This window comes from Cnephaeus nilssonii, assembly GCF_951640355.1.
Source record: "Cnephaeus nilssonii genome assembly, chromosome: 8".
NCBI lineage: Eukaryota > Metazoa > Chordata > Mammalia > Chiroptera > Vespertilionidae > Cnephaeus > Cnephaeus nilssonii.
Genome location: NC_137079.1, coordinates 88,539,771 through 88,565,587, shown reverse-complemented (window position 1 = coordinate 88,565,587; position 25,817 = coordinate 88,539,771). Strand labels below are relative to the sequence as shown.

The 25,817-nt window shown below is 36.8% G+C and overlaps 1 long non-coding RNA gene across 1 annotated transcript; it reads left to right on the top strand.

Moving 5' to 3' along the window:
* Positions 1–25,348, top strand: LOC307104293. Its single transcript, XR_013813881.1, has 3 exons — positions 1–241; positions 6,130–6,224; positions 18,688–25,348. It is a non-coding gene; the product is annotated as an uncharacterized lncRNA (long non-coding RNA).
* Positions 25,349–25,817: the final 469 nt, after the last annotated feature.

Genomic DNA, 25,817 nt, shown 5'->3' with positions numbered 1-25,817 from the left:
TCCCGGCATGCCCCGGGGCGGCGGGGTTGGCTCTAACGAATTTGAATGAGGAGCCTCAGCGCTTTCGGCGCCATTTTCGAGTGATGCCTGAGCCCATCAATCTAGCGGGAGAGATGGGATAACCTGTCCGACAGTATCTCGCCGATGGGACTCCCACCGAAAAAAAATCACTAAAAAAACCTCCAAAAATTCCTTCAAGCCAAGGGCAGTTCGCGGAGCTTGGCCAGGGTTGGCGCAGTCGGTAAGAGACTTAAGTAGCCGAGCGGGACTCGGGAGGTGGCAGTGGTGGGACCGGCAGGCGGCGAGGGTGCAGGGAGTGGGCACTGGGTCCGTCCTCGTTTTAATCACGAAAAAAAAAGCGGGGAGGTAGGGCTGGGGGTAACTGGGTGTCTGCGAGTGGGCGGTGGCGGGCGGAATCGGCGGGAGCGCGGGGCCGGGCGTGGGGGGAGGGGAGCCGCCGTTTGAGCGGGACGGGCGGTGGCGGAGCGGCCGCCGCCCAGCGGGTCTGTCAGCGCGACCCCCGGGGACCCGGACGGCCGCGCGGGGCTCGGCGGCCGCGGCCCCCTTGACAGGAGGAGGGGGCCGAGCGCCCCCTCCCCCGGGGCGGAACCGAGCCGTCTTTTATCGCAGCTTTCCTGGCCTGCTGACGGCCGTCTTCCCGGGACGAGAAAGTTCAGGTTGGCGGAAAACTGAGGACCCGAAGTGGCGGGCGCCTCCCGCCCGTCGAGCTTTGGCGCTGAAGCGGGAGGTGCCCCGGGAATGGGAGCTTCCCTGCCGCCCGCGGGTTCCGAGCGCCTCGGTCCGGACGGGGTAGCGCGGTCCGCCTCACCCATTTGGGGCTGATGGGCGTCTGGGGTCTTAGCGGGCTCCCGGGAAAGGTGCCGGGCTTTCGCTTCTCGCTGGGGATCTTTGTCCCGTGCTCTCCCGGTGCTGTCCTTTCCGGGGGGGATGGGGGGGAGATAAAAGATGGGGCTCTGAGCCTCGCGCTTCCCTCCAAGTCACTTTCCTTAGAACACTTTTTTCTCCTCCCATCTTTGAAACACGGCGCGAGGCAAAGAGCAATCTGTGAAGCAGTGTTGACGTTTTCCTCGGGGAAGTCTCTCCCGGGACAACTTGGCGGCGGTGCTGCCGCCCCCACCTTTTCTTAGGGCCTCTCTGGACCCCGAGGCGGAGGGGAGAGGGCTGGTATTCGTCTTTCCCTTTGGTGGTGGCTTTTGCTGTTGTTGTTTTCGCTCCCAGTTTCTGCCAGTTCTTACCCGACAGCTCGAAGGATGTGAGCCGGGGACGGCTTTAAGTTCTGCTTTACCGATCATGGCCTTTGTGAATGTACGGGACCTGGAATCCCTCTCCGCGGCGGGGGCGCCGCGGGTTAACGCTTTGCCGGCGGGGTGCTTTGCGTGCGGGGTGCGGGGAGCGCGGCTCCGCGCTGGGGACGCGCCCGAGGTGGTTTTTGCAGCAGCTACTGGGTGGCTCGCCCGGAGGAGTAACGCTTCGGGGGGCCGCAGGCGCACACCCGAGGCCCCCCCCCGCCCCGTCCCCGCCGCCCCCCATGGATGCCACGACGGAGTGAGTTCTGATATCTGTCAAGACTGGGGGAGCCTCCTCCTCTTAGAACCTTTTCCCGAAGAGAATAGGAGAACGAAACGTGATGTTTTTCAAATTGTGTTGAACGGAGCACCCCAAACACGGGACTCGTTATCCCCTGATTGGCTGGAAGAAAGCGGACTGGGGGATTTGAATGTTAAACACTAGATTATAATTCTCGACTGGACGAAAAATTTATATTTTTAGACAACGGAAATAATTACAGAACGTTAATACGGAGAGTTGAAAAAAAAAACACCGGTGTTTAATTTTTTTTCCATAAAAGAACTTCGAGTGATTCTGAAATGTATATTAAAAGTAAAATTGAGGGGACAATTTTCGCAAAATAGTAATTCTGCTGGCAGAAATTACAAGATTTTTATATATTTGCCCCTGTTCTCTATTGGTTAAAAACTGAGTGAAGCATTAAGATTGTTTATTCTTTCGACAGAAATTTTTCATCTTAAGCTACATATATTTATTAGATGCAGATTGCGGGAGAATTCGTTTATTTTTATTTTTATAAAAAGAAACTTTAATTTTCTTAATGTTGAGAAAGAGCTTTCCCACATTTTTTACAAAAATTGGATATATTTTTTAAACTTTTCACATCTTTAAAATAAATATGTTTTATTAAATCAGCCAATGTAGTGGGCTTAAAACTTTATTTACAGGAAATTTATATTGCTTAATTTACACAGTACAACACGTAAGTATGCACAGGTGCGTATATATGATTTCATTGCTTTGATAAATTTACTATGAAGAAAATATTGCATACAACAATGGGTATGATGTGTTTTATTTGGTAGGTTTTAAGTTGATTTTTGCTTGAGACAGCCATCTATATATACTTCTGTTTATTACCAAGCTTGTCATTGCGTTTAATTGCATCTTGATAAAAATCCGGTGTGGTTTTCAAAGAAAATCTGTAAACTCACTGATAAACAAGATAACTGTTGATCCTTTTTAAAGTTTTTTTTAAATTTAATAGAAATTTGCATCCTTTTATGAGTAGTAGTTGAAATTTTGAAACTTAGAGTTTGTATTCTCACATTAGGTCAAATATGCATTGTTAGGAAATATTCAAATGACAGGCTTCTATATGACTTTTATAAGTCTCCACAGGGCTATAAATATAATTTATATTAATAAGTGGAATAACTGAATTTATAAATAGTACTATTTTATATTGCCTTCATAACAAGAATTGCAATTACCGAATCTATGTTCATTACCTTTTTTTAAAAGCTGTTTTATTTTCAATCATCTCATCAAAATTTCATAGAAAATACTAATTATCCTTTATTAAATTTGAGTTGATGAAATTAATAGGCAACCTCTTTTCTATTTTTAATGTAATTTTACCTATGATACCAGTGAGTTGTTGTTTTTTGTTGTGTGCTTTTTTTTTTTTCCCTGTGGTTTTGTTTTTTGTGTTTTAATTTTCACTCAAATTATTATATAACTTGGAGAATTTGATGGTGGGGGGAGGCTTTCAGATTCCACCAAACTGGTTAAATTTACCCATACTTTTTTAGTATTTTGGTTTATGGTTTTTGTTTTGGGGGTGATGGGTGAAAGATCGTCTTGCTCAATAAGATATTTTTTAAAGAAGAGAAGGATTCCTTTATTTAAAACACTGCACTTAAAGCTTGAAAACACACGAGCATCTAAATAAAATCCACAGCACTCAAAATATTTTCCCTTTTATGTGATGGTAGATAAGAGGAAGGTTTTGGTTTTAGATTTGTAGGCATATAGGTATGAGTTCCAACAGATACATATGATTACTATATTATGTATGTGATTAAATTTATTTTTTATTGTACTGTAAAGACTAGAAAAGTCATAATACCACAGGAAAATAATGGTGGGTAAAGGTGTTACTATAGTAGCTCAACTCTTTTTTTAAAGCTATGTTTACATATTGTTGGATGGAGAGGGAACTAGAGGATAAGGTATCAGTCTTCTTGTTAGCACTGATTTTAATTTTTGTCTTTACTGTTTTTAAAAATCCAAATAAAAGTGCAGTTTTAGACTTTGTTTTAATGCTGCAACTATCTTAGTTGTACATTTACAAAATGCACTCTCAGGTGTTTGTATGTAGCCCTGTATTTTTCTAATCAGATTAATATCATTTTTAATGTTTATCATGAACTAGAGCTAAAGATGAAAATTTCAAAATAACTTTCATATTCTGGATTCCTTGTATTATCATGTTTGGTATACCACATTTTTGGTTTTTGTTTTGTGGAGACTTACCTATATTTTATTTCTGTTTATTTATTGATATATAGTAACAGTTCAGAATGTAACAAAATATTGTAGTACAGAAATACTGATCGGTTGATTTGGTTTACAAAAATAAAATACCCAGAAGATTATATTAATTATTTGTTCTACATGATACATAAACTTTCTCCAATTAAAAAAATCAGTATAAATTTATACACTATTTTGAAATTTTATTCTACACAAAGTTGTCTCTTATTTTAACAAATTACTGGCCTAAAATTGGCTCTTGTCTTTTATTTTTTTTGTTTAATGAAGCATAATGACCCCCATATTGATTTCTTTTTAACCTGTTTTTACAAGAAACAGGCTATGAATCTGATTATAACTAGAAAACACATCTTAGAAAGAATTGTCATATTTTAGAGTATGAGTATACATGCAGTTTTGTTCTTCTTATTATTATTCAGCAAGCTTACAAACACTATGTGCCAGGCAACTAATCTGGGCATGTAATTAGAACTCAAACTATGACTTGCTGAAATTTGGTAGCCCCTCTCTTAACACCAAAGGAAATCGGTAATAAAATACAACAATTACCACTTTCTTTTAAATAAATGTTGAAAATGAGATTAAGCTGTTTGCATTTTTTACAAGTTACTGTTAGAACTTTAAAGTTGATTGTCATATTAATATAACATCCGTTTTATAATATCACATTACTAAATGTGTTTATATATTTTTCTGATTATTTGCATATACAAATGACTGTAAAGCCTTCCTTTAAATACTGCTTTCTGGAGGGGAAATGATTTCGATTTGCCTTCCCTCCCCCTCCGCCCCCCCCCCCCCCATCCCCCTTGACTGTCTTCAAGATTCTTTAAAAGGTCTTCCTTTAAAGATAAGTTTCAAATATTAGAATTGATATTAAATACATATGAATTTAATTATAAATATTTATCAAGTTATGAGAAGTTTAACATACTTTTGTTTAATCCTGACTTATTTTACTAAAGAATTTTTGCACTGGAAAGACGTGGGTTCTAAGTATAAATAATAAACTATTTTGTAATAGATTTGAGATTTGAGTTTCATTATTTAAAGGTTTTTTTACATCATATATTTTATCATTTGGTTTAATATTTGTCTTGTCTTTGAACTTCCTTTGTTCTTTATTATCTAGTATATTTTGTTTTTCTACTATGTAAAAACTTCACTTTTGGCATGGAGTACATATTGGTATCAACTACATTTCTTTTCTGATTTTTAAAGCTAAACTACCTTAATTTTTAGAGGGCTCAAATATAGAAAACTTTGTCTACATCTTTGAGGAAGACTATGTAGTAATGATTTTAATTTTTAAAAATATCATGGTATTTAATTGGTGTTTGTGGGTTATGTGTGTGTGGTTTTTGCCATTAAATAATCAAATATTTGGCACCAACGGAGTAAAAATTTACTTGGTTTTCATTTCTTTTCCTAAGCTATTTTAAAATAAATATGGATAATTCAGAGCATCATAGTTCACTTAGAGTACATTATAAATCTTTGGTAATTAAACAATTTAATATTTTTATATAGTTGATTGCCACTAAGTCAAGATATAGGTGAAACAAATCAAAAAGCCACATATACATTTGGTTACACCATGTCTGCTTGGAACATTAAAAAAAGCATTGGCCCAATATTCATCTGTTTATTACTTATATTTTAATTTGCTTAGAGAGTAAGTTCTAAATTTTGTCCTGTTAGCATTGTAATGTCTTAAAATATTGGGAAATGTCAATATTATTGTTCACCCAGGTATTGCGAAAGACAAAAGTTGAAAATAATGATAATTTCTATAATCATTTAAAGTTTGATAATTTGGGGAGAAAGGTAGTTAAAAGTTTCTCTCCATCCCTTAAGTATTTTTTTAAACTGGGCTTAATGAGTTTCAGAAGCACAGACAAACTGTATCTCTGGTATTTTCCTTGTGAGTCCCCTTTACCAGTTCTCTAACACCTACTTATGCACCCTCCCCCCTTACACTGCTTTGAAAATGAATGCCCTAAAGAGAAATGAAAGCAGAAGCATATTAATCTGATTTGAAGAGGCTTCAAATGATAAAGCTTATCACAGGTGTTTCTAATCAAGTTATTTCTATTTAAATAACATTATTTTCAAGTTAGTGTGTGCTTTCTAACATATGCAAGATTGAGGTCATTTTGAAGACCTTACTACCTCTGTCCAGGGATCCACTGTGGAACTCCAGGAGGCGGAAATCTGTTGAGTGTCTTCATGCTATAATACATGACATTTTTATTGCAGGTTTTGACCTTTAGGAGAGAGCCAGTTCTGGAGAACAACCTAACTTCTTTGATTGAGCACTCACATAATGCACTGGAACATGTTAGGAGATTAAGGTATACTAAAGGTATACTAATGAATTTTAGAAGCATACAATTTTATATCTTTTCAATATAATTGGGTTGCAAAATTGGTAAAGCTAGAACTTTTAGTTTTAGGTAAGTTAAAAATTAGTAAAGATATATTAATACATCCTGTGAAGTAGCCATGGTTAAGTACTCTTATTAAAAATCCAGATTCTTTTACATAGTTGATCTAATCATCTTGTATTAGGTCCAACGCCAACTGAATTTATTTAGTCTAAAAATAAATATATATAGGGATTTTTCTTTTTTCCTCTTAGGGTTGTTATTATAGTGTTATATATAAAAGAATTAAATGTTGGACTTTTCATCTTATAAAATAGAAAGTTTCAATCATATGGAATTTGGTGCTTGGCTGTATGATGGGTTTAGTGGTCGGTAGAGCCTATAAAATTAATAGAATATTTTAAAAGCATTTAAAGATTCCAAGTAGTATTCTAACTAAAAGTGGCAATTTGGTTGAAACTGGAAAACACACTTTCTTAAGTAGAAACTAGTGTCTGACTCATGGGTACTCCAAGTAAAATATTTAAATTGTTCATATCAGAAGTTGCAAACTCCTTTAAAAATAAATGGGAGAATGCCAAAATTTCTAGTGACTTACTGTCTTTTTCTCCAGAAAACTTTACAACAGAACCACTTCCATAACATATTTATTTTCTTTGATTTGTGTAGGTTTAGTTGAAAATTTTGGCTACTTAGCTAATAAAATTCTTGATTGTTTTCTAAATGGTAATCTGGTATAATGAAAATGAATTTGAACAGTATTACTATGATTTTTTAAAAACTATTTGCTACATAAAGTGAGGTTTACTAAAATATAACATACTATAATTTTTCTTTAAATATTTTTTCACCTAAAAATATTTACTTTATATACTTAAGATATAGGAATTACAAAAGTGAGGTGTTTTTTTTCCCACGAGAAAAGTGTAATTTAGTCTTAAGAATAAAGTGTAATTATCATGGTCATAAAACTACTTTTATCTGTAAACATCTTTACACATTATTAAATATTTTTAAAGAAAATTCTCAGATGTATGTTTAAGAATTTCTGAACATTGAAATATATATCAAAATACTAAAAAGCTAATGTTGGATATTTCTGCATTAGTAGATATTAGATAGATAATCCAGGAATGTGAATCTATTAACAGTTAAGGTTAAGTAAAATGTTAAAATTTTAATAGAAATTAGTTTAATATAAGGGTGAAATTCAGATGTTGATGTCATTATACTGTAGGTGATTGAGATAAATACATAGTATTAAAATGTCTTCATAACCTTGATTTGAGAATGTTATGAAAAACCTGAATTTAATTGGGAAGAAAATGAAAATTTGCTCCTCTTTAACTTAACCATTGTTTTCCAGGTTAGAGAACTATAATGAAAAATAAAAAATATGATTTCTGAATGTCTGGGGGAAAAAAATCCAGGTTCAATTTATTACTTTTAAACCAGGTATCTTTACACACAGCCTTATTGAATTAAATGGGTGAAGAGAGACAGCTTTTGCATTTATATTGTAGATTAGGACATAAATCCATAGAGTTATGCCTAATTTAGAGAGCTTATGATTTGTGTTCTTTGAAATTGTCAAAACTTATTGTTTGGACAAAAATTTTTAGCATCATAAAATTGTCCTCTCTATACACTGGCTTATAAACTTCCAAATTTTAAACTTAGTAAATAATTTAACATCTAAAAGAATCAATGCAGATATTAATAGTTTTCTTGTATTTAGTCACTTCTTATAAAGGGTCAGAAACTTTAATTTGTAGTATGTTATTTTAGGAGACATGTTAATAAGTTTTTATACTGCAGAGTGTGATTGGTTATCTTTTAACTGCCCCTTAAAGGACATTTTGTAAGGATTTTGGCTGTTGTAAATTTGCAAACCTGCTTATCTCTATCTAAGCCTTGATATGTACTTCATTATGTCAGAATTTTGAGAAAGAATTTGTTATTTTTTTCCAGTGATAAACTTATATCTTGTGCAAATATCTATATTTTTTGTTAAATGCATTTTTTGGGGGTTAAATGACATTTGTTTTAAGGAAAAATTCTTAATTGTTTCTAAAATACAGCTATACTGTCAGTGTTCCTATTTTATTAAAATAGTTATCCTTAGGATCTGGAGGGAGAATATTTGGATAAACTAGAATAGAGGTAATTTAACATATGTGTATGAAGGGACTTGAAATTATTCATTATTTTTCATTGGTATGTAATGCTAATTTATAAGGACAACTTATATTTTAAGTAACTTGTCAGCTATAACAACTTTATTTAATAGAGGTTTTATTAAAGAGTAGATACAATTATCTTTCTTAATAAAAAATGTTTATTTGAAGCAGTTTTGTATGTGAGTATAGTTTTTCTTTCTTGACTAGGAAATTCATCCTAATTCTATTTCTGTTTTTTTTTTAAATAAGACCTAAGCATCAGAATTACATTTTCAGATAAGCATTTTCAAAAGGCAATATTTAGTTTGAGAATTTAATTTTTTTGTTAAACATCATTTAAAGTAGAATTTACATTCTCAGCAACACATACCATACTTTTGGTATTTCATTAACATAATTTGGCTTACTTTTATTTTCCTATTTTCCTGGTTAGAGTCACTTGGAACAGAAACATGCAGTATGTTTCAAAAGCACCTGCTGATACTGATTAATCTTCTGGTTAATAGTTTATTTATTACTGTTTGCAAATGTCTTAATTTTTAAAAATCCTTCTATTTTGCTGTTAGTATTTTATTGTATAGCCTTTATATTAAATACATATATTTAGAAGTTTTATTATCCTGTGACCTTCAGAATTATTTTTTATTTTTATTATTTGTTTCCTATTGAGCTGCTAAGCAGAAAAAATTATGTTTTCAATTGTGAGGAAAATAAAAGATTGGGTGTTTTTTTCTTTTTACAAAGTATTATCTGAATTTTAAATATTACTGTATTTTATACTTTTATTTTAAGAAATATCAAACCTATCCTTTTTTTACCAAATATTTTTTAAAATGTATTAGCCAGTTCTAGCATTTATAAAAATTTTTATAGGTTTCCTAATTTTTCTGACTTCTAAAATATTTTTTCAGAATCAAAAATTTCCCTAGGTGTTAAAAGATACGAATTGCTTTTAAATATACAGTTTTAAGTTCATAAATAGCGTCTCATTTAAATTTAATGGTAATTTGACAGAACAATTTATTTCTCTTATTCATCATTAATTTATATTATGTACTAAGTTTTTAGCTTTGTGTTACATTTAAAGTAGATAAGTTACATGTAGAAATTTTTTAATAGTTGGGATTTTTGTAAACTTTATGGGCTAAAAAAAATCTTGTTTTTTTGTTAATGGTATCTAATGTGAAACATATGGTAGTGATTAACTGGGAACCTGGAGCTTTTTATAAGCAAAATACAATTTCATTTCTTGGTTAAAGTTTAGATACTTTCTTATTCTCCAGGAGACTAGCAACAGAAAATATACTGTATGAATTTACCCTGAACCTGGGTAATAAGACAACCTGAGAATTTTGGTAATTGAGCAGTTAAATCTAAACTAGGAGTTGCAGATCATTACATGTCATTAATTTATTTTCTGAGATACATTAATAGGTGCCCTTTCTAAGCAAAACACCAATCAATTTTATCTTTTTTTCTTGTCTTCCCATCCTGCTTTTTAAAGAAAAAATTCCTTCTAAATAAGTATATTGTATAATGATGTAAGCAGACCTGCTAGATAGGTTGGACTGAACCTTTTTTTTTCTTATTAGTTGTATATGCTTTTCTCAGTTTGCTGCTTCAGCAGCAGCAACAGTGAATAAACAAGTATCACCACAGCCCTTGTTCTTGTCCCTTATAGCTGGAAACAGGAGCTGGGAGATTGCTTCTTCTACTCAGCTGTTGTACATAATAGCGTCAAATATGCAATAATGGTGGCCAAAAGAGCCTAAACCCACCAGTTCTTACAGATTAGGTGTGACAGGCCTGTCAGTGTAACCCTATGTAGTATATTGAATACATTCATTGACAAAAAGGTATCTTCTTCCCAGAGGAGCATAAAGAGAACCGTAGGTACTTACAGTTTTTAGACTCATTATTTTTACTATTTACTCTTGTTTTACTTAATGTAATTTTCATTTAGTTAATTTTCTCTGTTTGAATGTAAACTTGTCTTGCATCTGAAAGTGTGTATGGTGTTTCATGTTTTTCACTTTTAAGCTGGTAAACTGGAAAAATTAATAATTAGTTTCTAATAACACAAGTTAGGTAATATTGAAGAAAGAAAAGTTGACGGTGGCCATATAGGAATGTTCTTTTCACATTGGGGTCATATTCCGAACCCATATTATTTTCATTTTCTATAGCCCAATCTAAACAAGGCCAACTTATTGTTGATTTCACTATGACTAAAAAGAATACCACTCTGTACTACTTAGTATTGTATATAACTAATACAAAGCATGCTGCAGATAGAAACTCATTAAGTCTTTGCTTTTTCTCAATGTTAATGTCTTATATCTGGAAAATTCAGATTATTCTAAAACTTTCAGAGATAGGACTTTGTAATTTCAAATAGTATAAAAAAGTGTTTTTATAATTTAACACAATTTGAAGTTGCACAGGTTTGTATCACCTAAATATCTGTACATTTTCTCATCTTTTCTATCTAAATCATTCCAGTAGGTTGTAATTACAGGGAAGTGAATATTGGGTTTCTATTAAAGTACTGATTTCATTTGTAGCATTCTTGCTGGGAACTACAATGACGTTTTATTTTAGTGTGTGAGCATAATGCCTTAAAGTCTGACATTTGCAATAGCATTTCTTTAAAAAGGTAACAAACATCATCATTAAAATCGCAACTAATCACTCCCACTCTTAATGTTTTTCCCTTACTAATTACAGTAAACTAAGAATATTAGTTCTCTAATATTATAAAAAAAAATTTTTGTTGTAGTATGTGCTTGGTTATCTGAAATGATAAATGATCCCACAGCCTAGTTTAACATTGTGAAGTCAAACATATTCAACCAGAAATTGAGATTGCTATGTTTTGCTAATACTGAAGTGTTTTCTTTAATATGTTGATGTAACTTACAGATAACATTAATTAGTGTTAAATGACCCTTAACCAAAAAGTGAGTTACATGATCCTTTATATCGAAAACACCTTGTTTTTACTACTAATTACTGTGTAAATTGTCTGTGGACTACCTGTACCAGAATAACCTAGAATAAAACATTTTCCAGACGTGCTGAATCAAAATCTAGAGTTGGAGCTCAGGAATTTGTGTTTTTTTCCAAGCTGTAATTTTTTGTTTTGTTTTGTATTTAGAAGCACTACATGTGAGAAGCACTGCCCAAAAAGAAATGAGGGAGGATTCTTCACATCAATAAACCATTTATATTTTCTGCTTTCTTTTCTCTTTGATCATTGTGTATCTAAGTTCAGTAACTAATTATGAACCTTATCATTTCTTCCACAGTAGTTCTAGATTAAGTCTTGGTATTTCTTCAGTCATATGAGGAAAATCTATATTATGTGAGTTTTATTTTTATGCAAGTATCTTTGGCCAAATTTTGTCTATTCTATTTCTTTGGAACATTTAGTATATCTACACTTGATAAATTGATCATTTAAGAATTTTTTTAGTTTTCATCTGCATAGTAGCTCTTTTTCTTAAATGTAGTTTAAAATGTTGGAAAAAATACAGAAAGAGGAACTTTTCTTATACTGCTTGTGGGAGCATTTGACAAAATTCTAATAAAGTTGAAGGTATACTTAGGCTTGAACACAACAATTCCATTCCTAGATGTCCTAGATAAACTAAGACATGTGAAAAAACCTTGTTTACTTTTACTTTTTCATAGGAAAAATTTTGAGAGCAATTTGAATGTTAAGTAACAAAATGATAAATTGTTACATAATCATATGATGAATTCTTTGTTATACTGCTATTTAAGTGAGAACTATGTGTATTGTTATAGATTAATGATAAAAATAAGTTGCAAAGGTTATATACAATACATTATACAAAATATATATGGTATGGTAACATTTATGTAAAGTTTGAAAACAATCCTATATATTAAAAGCACTAGAGTCCTGGTGCAAGAAATTCGTGCACGGAGGTGTGTGTCCCTCAGCCCAGCCTGCACCCTCTCCAATCTGGGACCCCTCGAGGGATATCCGACTGCCCGTAGGATCGGGCCTAAACGGGCAGTCGGACATCCCTCTCACAATCCAGGACTGCTGGCTCCCAACTGCTCGCCTGCCTGCCTTCCTGATTGCCCCTAACTGCTTCTGCCTGCCAGCCTGATCACCCCCTAACCACTCCCCTGCCAACCTGATTGATGCCTAACTGCTCCCCTGCCAGCCTGTTTGCCTCTAACTGCCTTCCCCTGCAGGCCTAGTCACCCCTAACTGCCCTCCCCTGCAGGCCTGGTCACCACTAACTGCCCTCCACTGCGGGCCTAGGTCCCCCCCAACTGCCCTTCCCTGCAGGCCTGGTTGCCCCCAACTTCCCTCCTCTGCCGGCCTGGTCACCCTTAACTGCCCTCCCTTGCAGGCCTGGTCCCTCCCAACTGCCCTCCCCTGCTGGCCTGATTACCCACACCTGCCCTCCCTTGCAGGCCTGGTCCCTCCCAACTGCTCTCCCCTGCTGGCCATCTTGTGGCGGCCATCTTGTGTCCACATGGGGGCAGCCATCTTGTGTGTTGGAGTGATGGTCAATTTGCATATCACTCTTTTATTAGATAGGATAGAGGCCTGGTGCATGGGTGGGGGCCAGCTGGTTTGCCCTGAAGGGTGTCCCGGATCAGGGTGGGGGTTCCCTTGTGGCATGGGTGGCCTAGGCGAGGGGCCTGTGGTGGTTTGCAGGCTGGCCATGCCCCCCGGTGACCCAAGCGGAAGCCCTGGTATCTGGGATTTATGTATTTTCTATAATTGAAACTTTGTAGCCTTGAGTGGAGGCCTGGGCTGTCCAAGGTGTGCAGAAAGCTTGGCTTTCTCCATTGCTGGGGGAAACCCAAGCCTCCTGCTCGCTCCGTGACCATAGCCATCTTGGTTGGGTTAATTTGCATACTTGCTCCTGATTGGCTGGTGGGTGTAGTGGAGTGATTGTTAATTTGCATATTACCCTTTTATTAGATAGGATAATATGTAAATTGACTGAACAGTGGAATGACCAGTCACTATGACATGCACTGAGCACCAGGAAGCAGATGCTAAACACAGGAGCTGCCCCTGGTGGTCAGTGCACTCCCATGGGAGCGCTGCTCAGCCAGAAGCCGGGCTCACACTGGCGAGCCAATGGCGGTGGCCAGAGCCTCTCCTGCCTCCGTGGCAGGCGTCCCGTAAGGAGCAAGGGGTCCCGGACTGCGAGAGGGCACAGGCCGGGCTGAGGAGACACGCACCCCTCCCCCCCCACCGCCAGTGCATGAATCTTGTGCACCGGGCCTCTAGTGATATATATTACTTTAAATACTTGAATTTATAATCCTATCTAATAAAAAAGTAATATGCAAATTGATCATCACTCCAACACACAAGATGGCTGCCCCCATGTGGTCAAAGATGGCTGCCCCCATGTGGACACAAGATGGCTGCGCCAAGATGGCCAGCAGGGAGGGCAGTTGGGAGGGACAAGGTCTGCAAGGGAGGGCAGTTGTGGGCAATCAGGCCAGCAGGGGAGGGCAGTTGGGAGGGACCAGGCCTGCAAGGGAGGGCAGTTGGCGGTGATCAAGCCTGCAGGGGAAGGCAGTTAGGGGTGACCAGGCCAGCAGAGGAGGGAAGTTGGGGGCGACCCGGCCTGCAGGGGAGAGCAGTTGAGGGGGACCCAGGCCTGCAGGGGAGAGCAGTTAGGGGTGACCAGGCCTGCAGGGGAGGGCAGTTAGGGGCAATCAGGCTGGCAGGGGAGCAGTTAGGCATCAATCAGGCTGTCGGTGGAGTGGTTAGGGGGTGATCAGGCTGGCAGGCAGAAGCAGTTAGGGGCAATAAGGAAGGCAAGCAGTCAAGCAGTTGGGAGCCAGCAGTCCTGGATTGTGAGAGGGATCCCAAATTGGAGAGCGTGCAGGCTGGGCTGAGGGACACTCCCCACACCCCCCTCCGTGCATGAATTTTGTGCACCAGGCCTCTAGTAATCATATAAAAGCATGCATAGGAAATAAAAACCAAATTCAGGATTATAATCAGGAGAGAGGGGGAATGGGATTCAACTATATATGTAGTCTTTCTTAAAAACTTTAAGCAAGCCCAGCTGGGTATAACTCAGCGGTTGAGCATCGACCCAGGAACCAAGAGGTCACCAGTTCAATTTCCGGTCAGGGCATATGCCCAGGTTGCGGGCTCAGTACCCAGGGTGGGGTGTGCAGGAGGCAGCCAATCGATGATTCTCATCATTGATGTTTCTATCTCTCTCTCTTCCTTCCTCTCTGAAATCAAAAGTATATTAAAAAAATTTTTTTAAGCAAAGTAAGCATGGCAGAATATTAGAATTAAAGACAGCTGGATTGGAGAGCCAGGGCTAAGATGTGGAGATTTATTTTGGTATTCTCTGTTTTTCTTTGGATTTAAAATGTTGGGGTTTTGTTTGTTTTTTGTTTGTTATTCAAATTAATGAAACAAAAGTGCTATCCTTTTTTTTTGTGAAGATCTTCAACAATAAGATGTACAATTGGAATGAATGTTTCATTAAGCATGGATGGGTTTATTCTCTTCTTTCTATTCTGTGACTTGTAGTAAGTGCTTAACTGTTATGTAAGAACAGTTTATAATATGTCCCACAGAAGTCAAACCTTTTAACAAACTTAAGTTTCCAGAATATTTTTCAATGTTTTTATTTTTAAAGAGAAGATGTAATGTTTTCTTTTGCATACTGGCTTTTAATCCTTCCTACTCTTAATAACTAAAGGGCAACCATGGAAATAAATTTCTCTTATCATTACTCTTTCATTTACTCCTGCATTCAGACAATTTCACAACTATGTTTTCTCTTGTTTTGGCCATAGATTATAACATTACTAGAGGCCCAGTGAACGAAATTCGTGCACTGGTAGGATCCCTAGTGGCTGCCGACTGGGTACTCCCTTCCCCTGGCCGCCTGCCGCCACTGCTGGCCAGGGCCTCCCTCCCTTCCCCACGACCAGCCCAGCCCCTGGTCGAACTCCTGGAAGAACTCCAGTCAAGGGGACAATTTGCATACTACGCTTTTATTATAGGATTTTCAATGATTTATTTATACATATTTAAACTCCACCTTAAGCTTTGTATTTATAATAAAATTATTGAAATTGGGCACTGGTTTTTAGTTTTTGCAGTAGCATACATGTCTATGTATGTGTATGTATGTGTGTGAGAGAGAGAGGTTGGTCAATCTTGTGGTATGATCTTGAATTTATCTTAAAATATCTGTAATTATGATGTTCTCCAGAAGCTTAGTGTGCTTCAAGTTAGACATTGAGGAATGAGTTTAAATTACCCATACATATTTGACTTTTATTTATTTATTTATTTTTATGATTTTTTTAAAAAATCTTTATTGTTCAGATTATTATAGATGTTCCTCTTTTTCCCCCCCATAGCTCCCCTCCACCCGGTTCCCACCACACTCCAGGCCTCCCCTCAACCACTGACCTCGTCCATATGTATAAGCTCTTTGTCCATCTCTTCCCGCACCGCCCACAATCCCTTCCCCCCGAGAACTGTCAGTCTGCTCCCTTTCCATGCCCCTGATTCTATTACATTCACCAGTCTGTTCTGGTCATCAGGTTTTTTATTCATTTGATTTTTAGGTTCACTTGTTGATAGATATGTATTTGTTGTCACTTTGTTATTCATAATTTTTTATCTTTACCTTTTTCTTCTTCTTCCTCTTCTTAGAGAATACCTTTCAGCATTTCATATAATACTGGTTTGGTGGTGATGAACTCCTTTAGGTTTTTCTTGTCTGTGAAGCTCTTTATCTGACCTTCAATTCTAAATGATAGCTTTGCTGGGTAGAGTAATCTTGGTTGTAGGGTCTTGCTATTCATCACTTTGTATATTTCTTGCCACTCCCTTCTGGCCTGCATAGTTTCTGTTGAGAAATCAGCTGACAGTCGTATGGGTACTCCCTTGTAGGTAACTTTTTCTCTTGCTGCTTTTAAGATTATCTCTTTGTCTTTGCCCTTGGCATTTTAATTATGCTGTGTCTTGGTGTGGTCCTCTTTGGATTCCTCTTATTTGGGGTTCTCTGCGCTTCCTGGACTTGTAAGTCTATTTCTTTCACCAGGTAGAGAAAGTTTTTCTGTCATTATTTTTTCAAATAGGTTTTCAATATCTTGCTCTCTCTCTTCTTCTGACACCCCCATAATTCGGATATTGGTACGCTTGAAGTTGTCCCAGAGGCTCCTTACACTATCTTCATATTTTTTATTATTTTTTCTTTGTGCTTTTCCAGTTGAGTGTTTTTTGCTTCTTCGTATTTCAAATCTTTGACTTGATTCTTGCGATCCTCTAGGCTGCTGTTGGATCTCTGTATATTATTCTTTATTTCAGTCAGTGTATGCTTAATTTCTGATTGGTCCTTTTTCATATCCTTGAGGGTCTCACTAAATTTCTTGGAGGTTTCTAGAAGATTCTTGAGTAACCTTATAACCATGGTTTTGAACTCTATATCCAGTATTTTGCTTTCATCCATTTCTTTCATTTGTGACTTGTTTCATTGTCTCTGCATTTTGGCTGCTTCCCTGTGTTTGTTTCTATGTATTGGGTAGCTGCTAAGTCTCCTTGAGTTGATAGAGTGGCCTTGTGTGGTAGGTGTCCTATAGGGCCCAGTGGCTCAGCCTCCCCAGTCACCTGAGGTAGATGCTTTGGTGCACCCCTTTGTGGGCTGTTTGCACAGTCTTGTTGTAGTTAACCCTGATTGCTGTTGGTATCACTGGGAGGAATTGACCTCCAGGCCAATTGGCTGTGATAACCAGCTGTGTCTACACTGGAAGATCTGTTGTGCAAGAGACACCCTTATGGGGCAGGACTTGCTTCAGTGGGGCTTTGGTGCTCACTGAGTCTTCCCCTTGATTGTGTCTCTTATGGATGTGAAGAGTTGTAATCCGGTATGGTCTCACTCTGACCACTGGGTACACTGGCTCTTGGATCTCCAAGGAGGTGCAAGGTCAGCCACTGTCTGGGGTCGCCCAGCAGGAGCTACAGAGACATCTTAAGATTCCTCCTCTTTGTAAGGGGTTTGGAAGTGCCCAGATGAGGCCCAGCTCTGAATCAAGGCAGGCTGCTGCTGCCAGGCCTTGGGCCTTCTTTTGGAAGCTCTGGGGCTCTCTGACCCAGCTGCAGTTTGACAGGTTTTAGGCAGAGAAAGGACAGGCCATTCATATGCAAAAGCTAGCGCACAGCTTGGGTGGGGTTGTAAATTGGTTGTGGTGGGGTCTCTGGGAATCACCAGGGCAGAGCAAACAGCAATGGCTGCCAGTCAGCCCTGCACCAGAGAGGTCCCCATGTCTCCGCGTCCCCCGTCCTGCGCCCCTGTGCAGGAACAATGATCGCTCTGAGCACCTCTGAGAGAAAGCCACCCTTGCGTTCCTGTCCTGATGCCAGACAGTCCAGTTTCTCCCCATATGTGTCTGGGTCCCCCATAGTCTCGCCCAGAACTGGAGTTCAGAGCAAGCGGGAGCTTGTATCTCCCTCCCGATTAAATGAGCAGCACATCCAGGTGCCAGCACTTTCCGTGCCTCTGCACCTCTTCCCAGTCTCAGTGTGCTTTCTTCACTTCTCTAGTTGTGGAACTTCCACTCAGCCAGCTTTCCCACGGTTCTGGGTGGTAGTTGTTCTGCCTTTTAGTTGTAATTTTGATGTGGTTGTGAGAGGCAGCAAGTATAGGTGTTTACCTATGCCGCTATCTTGGTTCTCTCCCACATATTTGACTTTTAAACTTCAAGATGGTATTAGTAATAGAAAAGTGAGTTTTAAAAACTAATAATAAGCCCTGGCTGGTGGACTCAGTGGTTAGTGCACCAGGCGTGCACTTGTCCCCTCCCTCCACCCCCCACACACACTGTAGGGTTGCTGGGTTCAATTCCCAGCCAAGAGCAGGTACCTGGAGTTCCAGGTTCCATCCCCACCCAGATGGGGGCACCTGCAGGAGGCAACCAATCTATGTGTCTCTCTCTCACATGATGTTTTTCTTCCCCCTCCCTCCCTTCTCTCTCTAAAAGTCAATGAGAAAAATATCTTTGGGTGAGTATTAACAAAACAAAACAAAAAACCAAAGCAAACAAACTTTGGACTAAAATATATAAATGTTGGTGCTAGATTTTATAATCTGTGATTGTTCTATGTTTAATAGGGATCAGAAAACTGTCAACCTCTGTTGCTAATTTTATAACTTATATAATGTGAACAAATTTTTAAAGTCTTCACTTTTATTTTTTTCTAGGTTTATAACGATAAAATGAAGACCATAATAAAACAGCCTCGTACTTAGTTCATCATTTCTTACCTTGTAAGTATTAACTCAGCCCCCCTACCATTGCTATAAAAAGTTACTGTTTGATGTCATTTTTTGCTTTATTTCTGAGTTTTTATCATCCTAGAATGATAACTTATTAACGTCCCCTTACCCTCTACACATTGAAGGTTGATGTTTTCTTGTGTTGTTGTTTTTTTAATATATTTTTATTTTTTTAAATACATTTTTATTTATTCAGAGAGAGGAAGGGAGAGAGAGATAGAAACATCAGTGATGAGAGAGAATCATCAATTGGCTGCCTCCTGCATGACCCCTACTGGGGATGGAGCCCACAACCCAAGCATGTGCCCTGTCCAAGAATTGAACTGTGACCTCCTGGTTCATGGGTCGATCAACCACTGAGCCATACTGGCTGGGCGAAGTTTGGTGTTTATTTAATCCATTCTAGAGCAAGAATAATGCCATTGCCGTAGGTAATTTTTCTATTTGGGAAAGTATCTTTCAGCTAAGCCCTAGCATCTCTTACTCTGAGAATCACAATTTTACACCCTTTTCCTTCAAAGGAATTTACATATAAGTATGGCTTTTTCTTATCATCATTATTCAGGTTCCTTGACAGTTATTTTATGGTTTTATAAATTGGAAGTATTCTCTCCATTTAAGAAATTGTTTTATTATTATTATTATTTTTACATTTCCCTAGGTTACACTTCATACATCTTTGTGAAGTGCTAAAGATTTAGCTATTAAACTTCAGGAGGTGGGAAAAACAGGAAGACAATCCCTTTTCCTTCCTTTTATATATACACATGCACACCTCTTTTCTTAGAATATGAAAGATTTTTACCCTGATTCATTTAACTTTTGAGAAACAAGTAAATTCTAAGGGAATAATTCTAACACATTAGCTAAAATTAATATTATACCATTAGAAAAACTCTCAAATCCAGGAAATACTTATTTCCCTAAAAGTATTTGAGATTCTCTACCAAAAAGATTAATTTCCATATATTTCTTGAGCTAATTCTATATCTCTAAATGAAAGTAATGTGCAGCTGTTTCTGTTCTTGATGTTGAGGGATGGCCCTGTTTAAACAAAAACTAATACTTGAGATGCTTTTCTTACATTATCTCATACCATTGCATTAGTGACCCAGTAAATAATGTCTATGTGTTGAAGAGTGACCTTATTATGATCATAGGTGGTCATCCACTGAATTTGATAAGTAGTTTTTAGGGTACAAATCAATTAAATATTAAAACTTTTAATAATGAGACAGTTTGAAGAGTAGTAGCAAAATGTCACAGGTCACTTCTTTTTTAAATTTTTCCCCTCAATATTTTTGTCTCTGGAAAACTAGAATGGAAACATTTGCAAATCCCCAAAGAATCCTATATAATCCAGGCTTGGGTTTTTTAATTGGTCCCTTGGAAGCCAGCTCAGCTTTTCTTCAACTAAAGTCTCAGAAAAAGAAGTCTTTTCCATTTGTATTGCACTTACTATAGACTGAGGGCAGTCTACTCTTCAAAAAGAAATGGGTATAATTTAACTTTTAACAAATTTTTAAGCACACATAACATCACGTTGTTAACCTCATTTCATCTCCTTTATAAATTTCTAAGCAGTTTTTCTTGGATACGCTGCAGTATCTTTTAAACATAGGTCATTTGCAATATTTTATAGTTGGAATTCTTTCTGTTGTTTGTTCTAGGTAATATGCCTGGAGTTCCCTCTAAGGTACCAAAATGGTAATGTTTCCAATTAAATGATACCCAGGAAAATAGCACATAGTGACAGTAGTCAGTGATTCTGTATGATTGTGTGTATGCCTCTTCTTATTTATTTATTGAACATAACAGGAAAAGTAAAACTGACAGCCTAGGCAAAAAGTGATTGCTTACTTCTGGATATATATTTATTTCAATTCTGCATTCAGTTTATTCCTGTTTTTACATGGAAATAACTTTGAAGACTCAAATATTTCAGACAAATTAGTGACAAAGGGCAAGACTGCATTGAGTAATCTATTGATGTTACCTATTTTATTTATGCTTAGAACATGAAATCCCTACTATACTAGAGTTCATTACATTTGTATGTTTATTTCCTATTTAAATCAAGACCTGTGCTATTAAATTTTGCCTTGTTTTCATTTTCCTGATATGTTTACAACACAAGGTTTAGCGATAAACTGACTCATACTCATGCATTCTCTCCTTTGTCACCTGAGAGACTTATGACTAATCATATAGGTAGTATCAGCATGAAAGGATTGTGGAGTCGAGAACCAAAGTTTCATTCAACAACCGAGACATTTTCCCCCATAAACAACTTGGTTGAGAACCAAATTCTTTGAGGTGGGAGATGTTTAAGAACCGAGGTTTGGCTATATTTATTAGTTCTTATCAACTTTTTATGTATTGTATTTCTTGGCTGACATCATAGTATATTTTTAATTGATTCATGTCTAGAGTAAAATCATCAAAAATTTAATACCCCAAAAATATGAATGTTTAGCTTCTAAGTAGTTTAATTTTGTATATAATGAAACTATTATTAGGAAATCTAATAATAACATGATAACATAGTTTGGGGACTTATATATAAATATCCTGACTTTTCCAGGATGAATTGTCTAAATTGAAATCCACTTCACAGTTTCCAAATAATCATTTGTTTGTTAATTTCTCCATCAGAAAAAAAAAAAAATCAAGGGAATATAGAAACAATACAACTGAAATGCAAAAACTAGGTTTTTTGGATTATAAAACAAGCTTTTTGGATTATAGCTAAATATTATTTCATTGCATGTCTCATCACCACACTGAATTTTAAATGTATCTTCTGTAGTTAATATCTTTTTGTATTTAATCACTTGTATCCAAAAGACAAGTAGGAAAAAAAAAAAGCAAAACACATTTTAATCTGTTACCTGTGAGTTTTATATATTTGGACATTTCATAAAACTCTCAATTTCTTAATAGGATAATGAAAAAATTAACATATTCAGTGAAATTGTCATGCTGTTTGGTTTGACCCCATAATTTAGGCTTTGCTTGAAGATATTAAAGAGTGGCTAATTTAAAATGTTCTTCAAGTATAATACAGGGTAGGGCCCTGGACATTGTGGCTTGGTGGTTAGAGGGTTGACCCGTGCTCCGAAGGGTCGAAGGTTCCATTCCCAGTCAAAGGCATGTACCTGGGTTGCAGGATCGATCCCCAGCCCAGGTTGGAGTGCCTTCTGCCTGCGAGAGACAAACAGTTGATGTGTTTCTCTCCCCCTCTCTCTCTAGTCCCTCTTTCCCTTCCTCTACTCCCTCCCTCCCTCCTTTCCACTATCTAAAAATTAAGGGGGAAAATAACCGGTGAGGATTAACAAAGAATAATAATAATAATACAGGGTTGGGCAAAAGTAGGTTTACAGTTGTTCATATGGAAAATAATACAATAATTAATAAATAATACAAGAGTGTAAATGGTTTTGCATACTCACAACTGTAAACCTACTTTTGTCCTACCCTATATATCATTACTTAAGTAGTATTTCACTGTCCTGAGCAAGGATAGTCATTCTGCAGCCCAGAGGTTATATATAGCCAGCTCCAGAGGTTTATCTACAGAATTTAAAGCATACTTGAAGGAAGTAATTACTATTATAAAATGTATTGATGCCAGGTTAAAAGTAAAATTAAGATATTTGATAAATCTAAAGTAATGTAGTGACACATAAAGGATAGCTAAATAACAAAGGAGCAGAAATATTTTTATGTCATGTAAAGAGATACTCCTTCTCTATCTAGCTGGAATTGCTCCACTGGAATCTTTCACTTTATTAATAATTTAAATCAAGAATTTTCAGCCCTGGCCAGTTTGGCTCAGTGGATAGAGCGTCGGCATGCGGACTGGGGGGTCCCGGGTTCGATTCCGGTCAAGGGCATGTACCTTGGTTGCGGGCACATCCCCAGTAGGGGGTGTGCAGGAGGCAGCTGATCGATGTTTCTCTATCATCGATGTTTCTAACTCTCTATCCCTCTCCCTTCCTCTCTGTAAAAAAACAATAAAATATATATTTAAAAAGAATTTTCACGTTTGATTAAAATAAATCAAGAATTTCTGTATTTTATGAAAATATTTTTATCACGCTTTCAAATAGAAAGTAGTTATTTTTAATTATCTCAGATAGTTAAAAGTAGAAATAAAAATAGGGGGAAAAATCCTCCTCCTCATGAGGGTGATTATTAAAACATCGGTGATAAAATTACAATATGTATTGTCACAGAAAGCAATAATCTTTGCCTTGGCCAATGTGGCTCATTTGGTTACATCATCCTCCCATGCACCAAAGGATCTCCAGTTCAATTCCTGGTCAGGGAGACAACCAATTGATGTTTCCCTCCTCCTTTGTCCCTCCCTCAGTTCATCCTTCCCTCCATCCCTTTTCCCTCCTTCTCCTCTTCCTCTTTCTCCCTCCCTAGGTAGTTAGTATTTAGTGGGTATAGTTTTAGTTGCTGTGGATGAAAAGATTCTAGAGCAGTGATGGCGAACCTATGACACGCGTGTCAGCACTGACACGCGTAGCCATTTCTGATGACACGCGGCCGCTGAGGCGGCCGCATGCCGAGGATGAAACATTTGCTGCTCCTGAGGATGAAACATTTGCGAAATAATGTTTTTTCCTCAAAGTGACACACTACCCGAGTTATGCTCAGTTTTTTGGTGAAGTTTGACACACCAAGCTCAAAAGGTTGCCCATCACTGTTCTAGAGAATGGAGGGTGGCAATGATTGCACAACAATGTGAATGGTCTTAATGCCATAGAACTTTAAAATGGAAACATTTATGTTAGATATATTTAACTACATTTTAAAGAAATAAATGACATTCTTAATGTGAATTATTTTAAAAGGTTTTAAAAACTGGTTGCATTTTACAGTATTCACATTTCAAGTATGGTATACTTGGCTTAGTTTAAAATATATACTAGTAGACTTAGCAAAAAGGAAGTATTGGAATTGAAATGACTCATTTTTCTTGATTTTGAAATAATCATTCATTTGACTTTGTAATAATTATTTAATGTATACATCTACTGTGCAGCAGGCTCAAAGAACAATATATAATCTTGAATAGTTATTTCATGATTTTTGTTTCAATCTAAAGGATTTTAAAATTTTTTGGAAGGGATTTTGTCTGGTATATTAGTGTACCAATTAGTGTAACAACTGAGACAGTGCCTAGCTCATAGTAGGTGTTCAATAAAGTATTAAATAAAAAATATATATGTATAAGGTTGTATATTTGAAAATTGTCATGCTTACATTTTTATCTGAAAGGGTGTGCTTTTGTCTGGAAAGTGGGTTTGAGGGGAGAGGGTAACCTGAAGGTCAGTTTCTTAGTGTAATCGGTAAATACAAATAAGTATTATGTATTTTCATGTTACTGCAAACAGATTTATTTTGGCTACATATTAAAAATTGTGTGGAAAAGTAAGACACTAATAGAGTAGAATAACATGTGAAAAACAGGTTGCTCAGATAGGAGATTAGCTACATATGATTTTTAACCTTTTGCACTCGGATGTCGAGTGTGACTCGACACGGTTAGCATCGGTAGCAGCTCTTTTTATACTCTTTGAATGTATCAATAATTTGAAATATAAAAAAATCCAAATAAATAAGTTTGTATGAAAAGAAACTCCAGTTTTTTATTCTACTGCCGCGCTTTGTAAAATCTGGGGTATTTAAAAAATTAAATCCCGAGTAGAATAAAGGAATCGAGAAAAAAGCAAGCGAGTGCAAAGGGTTAATAATAGTGAAAATATTCACAAGAAAATTAATATGGGCTATATGACAGTTGTGCTTTTTCTAAACAATTAGATATTAGGAGGAATGGACAAATTTCAGTGCACATCACCTTATTCTGTAAAAGTATTGTAGCTTTAGCAAAGCTATTTTAATGGTGAGAAAACGGGGGTAAAAAAGGTTATCAAGATTTGAGCTAGAGTCCTGGTAGTTTTATCTTTTAGAAGAGGGTTGGGGAACGTCCAGTCCATAGGCTATATAAATCCCCCGAAATCATTTGATCTGGCCTTGTCAAAGCATTAGGGGTGAGTTAATTATATGTTTGACAAAATATAGCAGGCTAATTTTTAAGTTGACAATTTTTCGTGGCCCAATAATGATGTTATAAATATCCAAATAGCCCTTGGCAGAAAAGAGGGTTCCCCACCCCTGTGAGAGAAATATGTAATTTAATTCCCGAAGTTGAATAAGTGGAAAATGTTTAGGAGAATATTTTCTTGCCTGGTGAAGAGTGGAGACAGGTAAGGGATAGAAAGATAAAGAGCCACAGGATTCCTGTTTTTATTTCTCATCTCTGGGTACAAAGTTAACTTATCTTTCCAAGGCTTTATATTCTAGAATTACTTCTTATATAAAATGATATCCAACTTTGACAGACTATTTTAGTAGAGAGATAAATGTTGAGGGTAAAATATTTGGGTTTTTAAACATAAATTATTTAAGAAAATTGATTTGCTTGGGGTCTTTTTACTTAGTATTAAATATTTCATGTGACTTCATGTTGCTAGCTTTAGTTTATTGAAACTGAGCTCTTGCATGTCATTTTTTATTTTCCTCTTGATATGAAGTCTTACCTACTTAATGAAGATGTCTTATGAAAAGTGTACTTCAAGGAATGAAATGCTGTTTATAATTTATGCTGTTACCAAGGTAAAGACCACATTTTATTAATTTACTTTTTACAAAATGAAAAAATAACTTTATTTAATACGTTCAAAAATTTGATTAAATATTTAACTGTATTAACTTACTAAGGTGACATAGGAAAAATGCTTTTCCTCACATTATGCATTTTTGTGTTCCTAACTATAGAAAGTGCTTGGCACATAGTTGGCTTTCCTTAAATTTTTGATGTAGAAATAAATTATTATGCTACTTAAAAGCTTCTAAGAAACTAATTATGCAATCTTTAAACATGGATTTTTTAAATGGTTTTATTCTCTTTTTTTCCCTAAAAGAAAAAAATATTTTTGTATCTTTAGGTACTAATGTGAGTTTAAAATAATAAAACCTTG